Source organism: Nicotiana tomentosiformis, chromosome 3 (assembly GCF_000390325.3).
Source record: "Nicotiana tomentosiformis chromosome 3, ASM39032v3, whole genome shotgun sequence".
Classification (NCBI taxonomy): Eukaryota; Viridiplantae; Streptophyta; class Magnoliopsida; order Solanales; family Solanaceae; genus Nicotiana; species Nicotiana tomentosiformis.
In genome coordinates this window covers 28,295,586-28,308,264 of record NC_090814.1, presented here as the reverse complement: position 1 = coordinate 28,308,264, position 12,679 = coordinate 28,295,586, and positions in this window count along the sequence as shown.

Below are 12,679 nucleotides of genomic sequence, written 5' to 3'. Positions count from 1 at the left end.
GGCCCACATCAATTTTGTTTGCCCACATAAATTTTAACAAAAGACATCTCTAACAAAGAGATATCATATGTAACGTGAGGGCATCTCTACTTCAAGCATATATCAAATGCCAAAATATGGATCTTCAAGAATTCAACGTGATGGCATCTCTACTTTAAGCATATGTCAAATGCCAAAATATGGATCTTCAAGAATTCAACGTGAGATTTCATAGCATCTGATTTTATAGCATCTTCAACATTTCAAAACGTGAGATTTTATAATTATAAGGGAGTACGGTGTAATCTTTATCAAGAATATCATACGGATTTTTTCCTACTCCGATCTTGCCATCACGTGTTTCGTCGCAGTTAACGTGTGTTAGAGGGATTGTCAAGAGAATTGACTCAGGTATGTTAAGGTTATCCCTTCTTTCTTTTTGGCATGATCCATACGATACAAACGATACGAGCAAATGCACAATTTTTATAAATGACTCTATTCATAGAAGTACTAGGGGTGTCTATATTCTTGATTCCCCATGTGAATTATTATTAAATCTTATGTTCATGGGTCTCAGAAAAATACGTATTTGATAAAGTTTATCCGAAAGGCATATTGATTTTTATGACATTTCGAGAAATCTTATTAACGTATTTCTTATGCATTTCATACATTTATACATGTACATTGACCCATGACCAGATGGAGTTATATACGCGTATATTATATGTATATGGAATATGGAAAAAGGTTACGGCGTTATATACGCACCACCACCTGATCAGCTGGTATACGTTGATGATTTTGCCCACAGTGGCCGAGATGATATGATGGAATGCCCTCAGAGGCTTGATGATGTTATGTACGCATATACCTATGCATGGTATGACATTTATACGCATATGAATAGCATTATAAATATGAAATGATTTACAGAGCTATTCAAACTTACATGTTGAGCCTTTTATTCCATGTTTCTCTATGTCTTTTATTTACTGATTTTCATTCCTTACATACTCGGTACATTATTTGTATTGACGTCCCTTTTGCTTGGGGACGCTGTGTTTCATGCCCGTAGGTCCCGATATACAGGTCGAGAGTCCTCCAAGTAGGCTATCAGCTCAGCGGAAGGTGTTGGTGCGCTCCATTTGCACCGGAGTTACTTGTTTGGTCAGTATGATTTAGACGTGTATTTTTTAGTATGGCGAGGCTCTGTCCCGATCTTTATGACAATTATGTAATATTAGAGGCTTGTAGACAGATGTCATGTATGTAAAAGATTGTATGGCCTTGTCGGCCTATGTTCAGTGTACGAGTGATTATTTTGGTCTTATAGGCCCGTGTGTCTTATGTATAAGTTGGTATTTCATGTTATATTCTACTTATCTCACGGTAGCCTCTCTGGCTCAGTTATCTATGATAGTATAATACAAAAAGATATGTTATATTGATACTCGGTTGAGTAAGATATGGGGTGCCCGTCGCGGCCCATCGGTTTGGGTCATGACAGTGCGAAAGAAAGAATATCAAAAGTGAAGCGATGTTGGAGTTAGGACACATTGGTCCCCATTCTAAATATATTTCAACATTATGTTTGGTTGGTAACATGGGAATAGAGACATTTGACCCTATGGAGGAGTCAAGAGAAGAGGAACAAAGTGCATATATTCTAAAAGTTATCATGTCAAAGAGACAAAACAACATTCCTCACTTAAAGGTCAAGAAGTGTAAAATACAATATTGTTTACTTGGTTCTTTTGTATTCGTACCACCACCCCAAAACAATAACCAAAAACTTGAAGTAAAATTGGGGATACAATTTATATCTTCAAGGTGGAGGAAAAAGTAATGAATTTGGTATAAGTCGTGTCACGACTATAAATAGCATGTTGGGAGGCAACCTAACTTTACTGTTTCCTTTTATTTATTTATTTTATTGTGTTACATTTGTAGTGTTGTTTATAATTTTGAAGAAGTAGGAGCATGAAAAACAAAACTATTAGGCGTGTGAAAAAGCAAGTGATGGTTGGAACTAAGTGTGGAGTGCTTACGCAAAAGACTATACCTGGAGAAGTCTGAGTATCCCCTGCGCTGCTAATACTTCGACCATTGACTTGCCACAGAGTCTCTTTTACCCTCTTTTTATTTATGGTATGCATTGAGGGCAATACACAATTTGTTAAGTGTGGGGTGGTAAGATTATTTAGGTAATTTTCTACGCTATCTTAGCTTTGTTGTAGTACTCTTTCGTAGCTTAGTGGATTTTTTATAATAAACCAATTGAAAAAAAGGGAAAAATAAGAAAAATCTGGACTTTTCCCATCGATGGATGTGTTGGACAGCTTTCTTGAGGGATTAAGGTCAAATAAGAAAATCCAAAAATATTTTTATTTTATTTTTTTAGTTAGTATTAGGTAGGTAATAATCCCCCTTGGTTTTTCTTTAGGCATCGGTTTTTTTCTAGGGGATGTAACTTGAACTGAGTATTTTTATCTTTTTAGTTTAGAATAGTAATAGGAAAGAAGACTGAATTTGCTCCCAGATGCCATTTGACTTGTTTGATGCTAGCATATATAGGTTTTGGCATGCAAATTACCTTCCCGACATGTTTTGATGAAAAATTGATGCCTTAATTTAACTGAATAGTCTATTTATGACGCATTCTCTTAGTTTCATGACACGTATGTTCAACTATTGCTTTATTGCTTGATATTTTTTTTTGGCTATGTGATTACTTGCTTTGATTTGAGAGTTAGAATGAAACTGTCCTAAATGGGTCATGTGTGTTGTGTGATGTGAGGTCTAGATTGTATTCTGTGTTATTCTGTATTTGTCTAGAACTTGTCTTGTTTGTTAGCCGAAGCGAAATAATTAAGTTTGTGAGTCTAGGAGATGACATAGGCATTTCTTTGCTTGAACGTGGGGGCAATTTTTCTACCATTGAAAAATATTATTCTTAGTTAGCCCATTTTAACTTGTAAACCTTTTCTTTGGCACCCACATTACAAGTCGAATCTCATTTTTTATTCTTATCCGGATCTTATTGAATTTTTACCTTCGAAAGCACTTACACCGCTAGAAGAGCAAGGAAAGAGTTTGGGGTAGCTTTTGAGTGGAACCATAAAAAAGCCAAAAGGTACACGTATGTTATGAAAGATCACTAACCGGGCAAACCAAACCTATGGAGAGTGGGGGAAAAGAGAGAATAAAAACAAAGAAAAAATCAAAACAATAACCAAAAATAAAAAATACACATCTGATTCTTCTTAATATTGGCTAGTTAATGTATAGATGTACTTATAAAAGGGGCCGAAATGCGTACGATTTTGTGGCAATGCGCTCGAGTTGGTCATGAAGGGTGTGTGCTTGGAAATTAAAGTGTGGTGTATTAAAAGTGTTTAGGAGGATTAGTCACTATTATTCAAATATATTTTACTCATCCCTTAGCCAAGATTACAACCCATAAAGACCTACTTGATCCTAGACTTTGCAAACTTAGATTAGTAGAGATATACACTACGGGCAAGCCTATGGTACAACCACGGGGTGCACATGAATTTCTTTGTGAGAGTGAGTAATGTTTGTTCATATGTGTAATGTCCTTATGTAACGATCCGATCGGTCGTTTTGAGCTTTAGCATTCCATTCGATGGTCTGAGACTTTGAGTAACTTCATATGATGTATTATGACTTGTGTGTTTGGTCAGTTTTGGTTTTCGAGTGGTTCGGGATTGATTTAGAAGAATGACTCTCGAGTTGGAAGCTTTAAGTTGGAAGAGTTTACCAATATTTGACTTTTAGGTAACCGGAATCAGAATTGAGTTTTGATGGTTCCGATAGATTTGTATGATAATTTTGGACTTGTACATATGTTCAGATTTGATTTTAGAGGTTCCTAGAAGAATTCGACATTATTTGTCGAAAGTTGGCAATTTGACGAACTTAAGAGTTTATAAGTTTGACCAAGAGTTGGCTTTGATGTTATTGGACTACAATTGGTGTTCCGAGACTTTGGAGAGGTCTATATAGTTGAGTTGAACTTGTGTTCAAAGTTTGGAAGTAATCTGAAGTGTGTAAGTGTGATTCAGACCCTCTTTTGAAGGGATAAAGATTTAACAACTTAAGAGAAATTCTATTCGGTTTGAGCCTCGATTCTTTGTTGAGATGTTCCTGTGGGTGTTTTGAGGCTTTGGATAAGTTTGGATAATATATTTATACTTGTTTGTATGATTGGATGGTGAACCAAGGGGCTCGGGTGTATTTTGGATCATTGGTTGAGAGACTAGTTAAGTTAAGAATTTGAAGTTTGACCATGGTAAATATCAGGTCAAGATGATCTTTTTTCAGTGTTTTGAGTGCGCGAGCAGGTTGGTAACTTGTTTTATGATTGAAATGCATATATGGTTTGTGCCCAGGAGGTTCAAAATGAGTTTTGGGTGCTAAAACGGAAAAAGAAATATTACTAATTTTTCTGATGTAAATAATAACGAAAATACCAATTATGTCCCTGAAATTTTCAAACTTCCTTTAAAATTTCAAAATATCATATCTCCCACATTTCAAGGCCAAATTGGATGATTCAAAAGGCTATCTTGGGTGTAATCTCGTAAGGAGAATGTTGGGCTTATCAAATATAAGTTTCAAGATCATATAACATCTGATTCAAGTTGGAACAGCTGTTGTATTGTTTTACTTATTTCGGATTTAGTTACTTTTTCTCACAAAGTTTTGGAGCTCGTGAAGAGGCGATTTTGAGGAAGTTTTCAACTACATCATTGTGGTAAGTAAACCTAACTCAAATTTATGATTATAACATGAATCTATCATTGATTTTGGCTCTAAATCAAGGAATCTTAAAAAAGAAAATAGGGTTTTGGCTTGGAAGATAAGAAAGTGCATTATGGAGGTTTTGAAAAAAAATTTCTAAAGTGAATAATTGAGTTTTGAACATCGATTCGGAGTTAGATTTGGATGGAACTTGTATGATTGGACTCATATCCAAATGCATTGTCCGAATTTATGAGTTTTGTTGGGTTTTGCGGTGCATGTCTCGGTTGACTTTTTGGGTTGACTTGAGTATTTGATTAAAGATTCGATCTTTATAGTTTGGGTTTGATTCCTATGGCATTATTTGATATTATTGAGTTATTTTTGGCTAGACTCGAGCCATTCGGAAGTCGATTCGTGCGGAAAGGCGATTTTAGAATATTGATTTACCTTGTTTAAGGTAAGTGTCTTGCCTAACTTTGTTGGAGGAATTTTTCCTAATAAATTATATTGTTTGATATATGCAGGGGTGATGCATATGCGAGCTGACGAGCATATATTCATGTGCAAGGGTTATCCATGCTCGGGGTAAATTATATGCTTCTTTGTACCTTCTTGTACTTTGTGACCTTTTGACCTATGTTTATTTTACTTATGTGACTAAATGAGTTAATTTATCCATGCTAGAGATCCTGTTAAAACATATGACATCTTAAAGGAATTTAATGAGCTATTTTTTAAATTGTCGACGTACTTAACTTGGACGTAGAAATTGTTATATTAAGAACAGACATTTGTACCTGTTATTTCGTATTACTTGAGCTTCTTTATCCATAATAAGAGACTATGATTGGGGACTTAGGGCAATGCTGGCACGATGGGTATTTCAGTGTGGTTTGAAATGAGATTGGCACGTGGGTTTTTTCCGTGCAGAGAGGATGGGAGTTGGACCTTACATTATGGTTACTCATTCCTTAGACACATACATGTACTCTACCTTGATTTATATTTATGTTTTCTACCTTGTGTGTTACTTTCATGTCTATGCTTCCTTACTCAGTTTACTTTTATGTTTCCTATTTGGTTTGTTACTATAGATCTATGTCCCTACCTTGTTTGTTATCGTTACATCTATGCTTTCTACTTGATTTATTACTGTTATATGTACTTACCTATTTTGTGATGTTACTTGTTATGTGCTTTTACTTGCCTTTACTTGTTACCAGACTTTACCTGTAGCATGTATTTACTTGCCACATGTCTTTACTTGCTACATGCCTTCACTTACTACATGCCTTCACTTTCTATATGCCCTTACTTTCTACATGCCCCTATTTGTTACATGATCTCATCGTTTAAATGCCTCTACTTGATACCTTTTTTTTTTACTTGCCATATACCTTTACTCGTTTCATGTCCTACTCTTCTATGCTTAGTCAGATAGGGTGACTATTAGATTGGTTGTTTGTTTATGGTTTGTGAAAGCCTTGTCATTATATATGGGAGACTAACTCTTGGGTACTAGGTTGCACATCTTACTTTGTTTGAGTTTGTATTTTCTAGCTGAATACCGCGTGTTCGTTTTTTTGGTGTTATGTTGTGAACCTTTTTGTGCTTGGTTGTTGTTGTAGTTTCATATGATCTTATTATATATGGGATCGAGTTGCACGCCGCAACGGTATTGATATTATAAATGGGATCGGATTGCACACCGCAACGATATTGATATTATATATGGGATCGGGTTACACACGCACCAATATTTATATATGGGATCGGATTGCACGCTGCAACGGTATTGATATTATATATGGGATCGGGTTGCAATCCACAACGGTATTGGTAATATATATATGTGGATCGGGTTGCACGCCACAACGGAGAAGATATACTATGGTTACTCTTGGTTGTTGATTTCTGTTACCGTATTGTGTTGTGAGATTGAGAAATGGCAATATTTTGGGGCCCTCTGTCATTTATATTCTTGTTTCATTTATTATGTGGTTATTCGTGTCTCTATTTGCTCTTTCTGCTTATCATCTGCACGGATAAAATAATAAGTGAGTATCTTTTAACTTAAACCTCGTCACTACTTCAGCGAGGTTAGTCAAGATACTTACTAAGTACATGAGGTCGGTTGTACTTATACTACAGTTTTGTACCTTGCGTGTAGATCTTGGAGCTGCGTAGCTGTGGAAGACGAAGCCTTGCATTGACGACGTACTAGCATTTCAGATTCAAGATAACTCTTGTTCATAGTAGTTTAATAATTCAATTCTATTTATGTAAACTTCAAATAGATATTATATATTCTTCATATCGGTTTTGTAAATCTAAACCATAGCAGCTCATGACTTGTACAACCAATCCTTGGGATTTCATATAGATTTCAGTTATTTTTATTCTTGTTGTTATTGATCCTTCACTTGAGTTACCTTATTCTATGTTTTGCTTACCTAGCACTGGAGTTAGGTGCCATCACGACTAGGTGAATTTTGGGTCGTAACAAGTTAGTATCAGAGCTCTAGGTTCATAGTCTACGAGTCATGAGCAAGTGTCTAGTAGAGTCTTGTGGATCGGTATGATGACTTTAATACCTATCTTCGAGAGGTTACATGGAATCTAGGAAACATTCCTTCTTTCTTTCCTTATCGTGCTTCTTTGTTTTAGCTTGGAGCCTATATCTTTGATTTCTTCCTATTCACTCGTATATGATGTTGCGCACTCGATATCAACTATGCACTGACGACTTGTTTATGTTGTGGATGGACTACGAGGGGTTATGTATGCTTGATCATTATCTCAAGGTGTTGTATAGGCTTAGATGTGGATGTGTTGGTAGATCTTTCAGTTGTTCATTTGTGGGATGAAGCAAATCCTTGTATCTGGCTGACGAGTACGATCTTAGTAGAATTGATTGGATAGTGGTTGTGATTGTAGAAGTGCCATAGATAGATATCCGTCGGAGGCTAAGCAAATGGGTTAGATCCTACGAAAAGATTTGAGGTTGTGTGATTCGTATGAGGCTTTTATTCAATGGAATGAATATACTACCATTTTAGAGGGATTGAAGAAGTTTGCACGACTATCACAAAGATGAATATGCATTTGGCAGAGTCTTTGGAGTGTTTTATGAGTGGTGTTACAGGAGTTTATAAAGTTGTCAGTTAATTAGAAGTGCGAGATCAGGACAGTTATAAAGGAATGGTACTAGGGGTTACAAATTATATGTTCTATGGGTTTGAGCCAAGTGGGAGAGTCTGCTATCGATGATCGGATTACATGGTCATGCGTATATTAGTTCTTGGAATAGGATGTGCTTGTGGATTGGCTATGATTTGAGAAAGATTTCATCGAGCATGATTTCGAGCAAGGGATAGGTTGGATGTATAATGTACTAAACATTATGGGTATACAGAGGTCTTGGGATGATTCAAGTTTGATACTCATTTTGGAGGTAGTGTGTAAGGCAAAAGGAATCGTTTGGTTGCTTCTTATGGATATTCATGTGCTACTGGAGAGGGGGTCATTCAGTGCGTATTGGATGCGCATTGGGGATTCGAGTAAGGTGAATGACTTTTGAGAAGGTTCCAACGGGATGAGGAATCATATGTGGTATTTAACAATTTTTGGATGTGCGTATTGATAGGACTTGGGACCTGCATTAGATGGTACTGAGACTTGCATTATTTCTATATCATTATTGATTCTACATTGCGGTATTAGGAAGGTGAAAGAAACAACTCTTGATTTATTAAAGGGTTCTTTAGTGCAAGAATTTTCATGTTGAGGTACTCTAGGTTTTAGAAGTCCATGCGACTTGATTGATTTAGAGGGATTTAGTTCTAATGATTTGATTATGTGCAAATGGGTTCCGAAGAGTTGCGATGGTTTGGCCACGACTTGCTTTTGATATACTCCATAGGCACGGTGACTTTGTTATGTGTTGTGACTTTGTTCAACGGAATTGAGTTAGTGGTAGGTTTTCTGTTGATGGGATGTCTATCCTACTTGTAATTCAGATTTGAGAATGGAATCATCGTATTTTCATATGATATCATGATAGAGGTGGTGCGCCATGTGGGATTGATATTTCATGGGCAAGGTTGCAGTTTGGTTTTGAAAGGAAGGTCATGAGTTCTAGACGGCATGGGAGATTTCAGATGTTTAGAGGATATTAGTACAATATTTGTATCGCCTAAGGGATGTATGTGTTAGGAGACGCATTGTATTTTGATTTGCGGATGCTTGACTAATATTACGGTAATCTCTTGGTTGTTAGTTATTGAGGTTCAAGTTTTTCTACGTGGCATAGAAAATTTATGTGAGTATTTTCTACGATATGATTGTGTATAAATTATGTGTCAGTTATTTGAGAAACGGAGTTAGGACATGATTCTTCGTGTGCCTTGCTTCTCCCTTATGAGATGGGTTTATAGCATTGTGCTTTGTGGTGGTATTTGTTGAACTTGTTGGTGCAGTTCTCTTATTTGGCTCTCCTTCCAACTTTGGTTGTATTTGATTTGCTGCTTATTTGGTGCACGTATTACATTGTATGTGACTAGGTGGAATTTGGTGTGGCTTGTCGGTCAAATAGCTTGTGCTGGGGGAGATGAGATCATTGGACATGTAATTTGTGCAATCGGAGTTGGATAAGGTATGTTTGGATAAGAATGTCATTAATCAGCTTAAAGTTTGGCAGTGGTTCTTATCGAGCAAGGGAACTCCACGGCTTGTTGATTGGGTGAGTAGTTATGATTTTCTACATGTTTCTTATATCATTAGCAATATTGTGAAGGTTTGGAACAAGGTTTTATTTGATATGAGGTTTGTTACCAGTACCAGGTTTGGTAGTGGGCAGTTAATATGGTCGAAAAGTATTGCTATAAGCATATGAGTTATGAGGTACATTGTGTGATTTGATATTGGTAGCGTATTGACGGCTTGATGCAACTTTTCGAGATTGATACAGTGTATACATACAAGGACCGGATCATATAAGGAACTCTGGATGTTGGAGCTTGGGTTCTAAGGTTTATGGACTAAGGTTGAAGAAAGGATCTTCAGTTAGGTTGTGTGGACATGCCTATATGGATTGAGGTAACGTGGGATCACCCATAGGTATGTGTATAGTGAGTTTATATAGTAATTTGATGGATTTGGAATGACTCTTGTCACGTTCGAGGACGAACATATGTTTAAGTGTTGTGAGAAAGTAACGACCCGACCGGTCGTTTAGAGCTTTAGCATTCCATTCGGTGGTTTGAGACTTTGTATAACTTCATATAATGTATTATGATTTGCGTGTATCTTCGGTTTTGTTTTTTAAGTGGTTTGGGATTGATTTGGAAGAATGACTCTCGAGTTGGAATCTTTAAGTTAGAAGAGTTAATCAACATTTGACTTTTGGGTAAATGGATTTGGAATTGGATTTTGATGGTTCTAATAGGTTTGTATGATGATTTTGGATTTGTACGTATGTTCAGATTTGATTTTAGAGGTTCTTAGAAGAATTCGACACTATTTGTCGAAAGTTAGCAATTTGAAAAACTTAAGAGTTCATAAGTTTGACCAAGAGTTGACTTTGATGTTATTGGACTCCAACTGGTGTTCCAAGACTTTGGATAGGTCTATGTAGTTAAGTTGAACTTGTGTGCAAAATTTAGAAGTAATCCGAAGTGTGTAAGTGTGATCCGGACACTCTTTTGAAGGGATAAAGATTTAACAACTTAAGAGAAATTCTATTCGGTTTGAGCCTCGATTCATTGTTGTGATGTTCCTGTGGGTGTTTTGAGGCTTTGAATAAGTTTGGATAATGTATTTGTGCTTGTTGGTATGATTGGATGGGGTACCAAGGGGATCGGGTGTGATTTGTATCATGGTTGAGAGACTAGTTAGGTTAAGGATTTGATGTTTGACCATGGTCAATATCGGGTCAAGATGACCTCTTTTCGGTGTTTTGAGTGCGCGAGCAAATTCGTATCGTGTTTTATGACTGAAATGTATGGTTTGTGTCCGTAAGGTTCCGGATGAGTTTTGAGTGCTAAAACGGAAAAAAAATATTGCTGATTTTTCTGGTGTAAATAATTATGAAAATACCAATTTTCAGACTTTCTTTAAAACTTCAAAACATCATATCTCCCTCATTTTAAGCCGAATTGTGTGATTCAAAAAGCTATATTGGGTGTAATCTTGCAAGGATCATGTTGGGCTTATCAAATGTGAGTTTAGAGATAATCTAGCATCTGATTTGAGCTGGAACAGCTACTGTATTTTTTTATTTATTTCAAATTTAGTTATTTTTTCTCACAACGTTTTGGAACTCGGGAAGAGGCGAATGTTTAGGGAGTTTTCATCTACATCATTGGGGTAAGTAAACCTAACTCAAATTTATGATTATAACATGAATCTATCCTTGATTTTGGCTCTAAATCAAGGAATCTTAAAGAAGAAAAGAGGGTTTTGGCTTGGAAGATAAGAAAGTGCATTTTTGGAGATTTTGGCAAAACCTTTCTAAAGTGAATAATTGGGTGTTGAACATCGATTAGGAGTCGAATTTGGATAAAACTTGATGGTTGGACTCATATTCAAATGGGTTATCGGAATTTATGACTTTTGTCGGGTTTCGAGGTACGGGCCCGGGTTGACTTGAGTATTTGATTAAAGATTCGACCTTAATCATTTGGGTTTGATTCCTATAGCATTATTTAATGTTATTGAGTTGTTTTTGGCTAGATTCGAGCCATTCAGAGGTCGATTCGCGCGGAAAGGCATTTTCAGAGTATTAATTTGGCTTGTTTGAGGTAAGTGTCTTGCCTAGCTTTGTTGAGAAATTTTTCCTAATAAATGATATTGTTTGCTACATGCAGGGGGTGATGTATAAGCGAGGTGACGAGCTTATATTCATGTATCAGGGTTATCCATGCTCGGGGTAAATTATATGCTTCTTTGTGCCTTGTTGTACTTTGTGACATTTTGACCTATATTTTATTTACTTCAATGACTAAATGTGTTAATTTATCTATGTTAGAGATCCTGTTAAAATATATGACATCTTAAAGGAATTTAATGAGCTATTTTTGAGATTGTCGACGTACTTAACTTGATCGTAGAAATTCTTATATTAAGAACAGACATATGTACCCGTTATTTTCGTGTTACTTGAGTTTTTTTATTCATAATAAGAGACTATGATTGGGGCCTTAGGGCAATGTTGGCACGATGGGTATTTCCGTGTGGTTTGAAATGAGATTGGCACGTAAGTTCTTTTCGTGCAAAGAGGATGGGAGTTGAACCTTACGTTATAGTTACTTGTTCCTTAGGCACATGCATGTACTCTACCTTGGTTTATATTTATGTTTTCTATCTCGTGTGTTACTTTCATGTCTATGTTTCCTTACTTAATTTACCTCTATATTTCCTATTTGGTTTGTTACTATAGATCTATGTCCCTACCTCGTTTGTTATCGTTACATCTACGCTTTCTACTTGATTTATTATTGTTACATGTACTTACCTATGTTATGCCTTTAATTGTTACGTGCTTTTACTTACCTTTACTTGTTACCAGACTTTACATGTCACATGCCTTTACTTGCCACATGCCTTCACTTACTATATGTCTTCACTTACTATATGCCCTTACATGCTACATGCCCCTATTTGTTACATGATCTCATTTATTAAATGCCTCAACTTGATACCTGTTTTTTTTTTACTTGCCATACACCTTTAATTGTTTCATGTCCTACTCTTCTATGCTTACTCGGATAGGGTGACTATTAGATTGGTTGTGTGTTTATGTTTTGTGGAAGCATTGTCATTATATACGGGAGACTAACTCTTGGGTACTGGGTTGCCCATCCTACTTTGTTTGAGTTTGTATTTCCTAGCTGAATACCACGTTCGTTTTTTTTTGTGTTATGTTGTG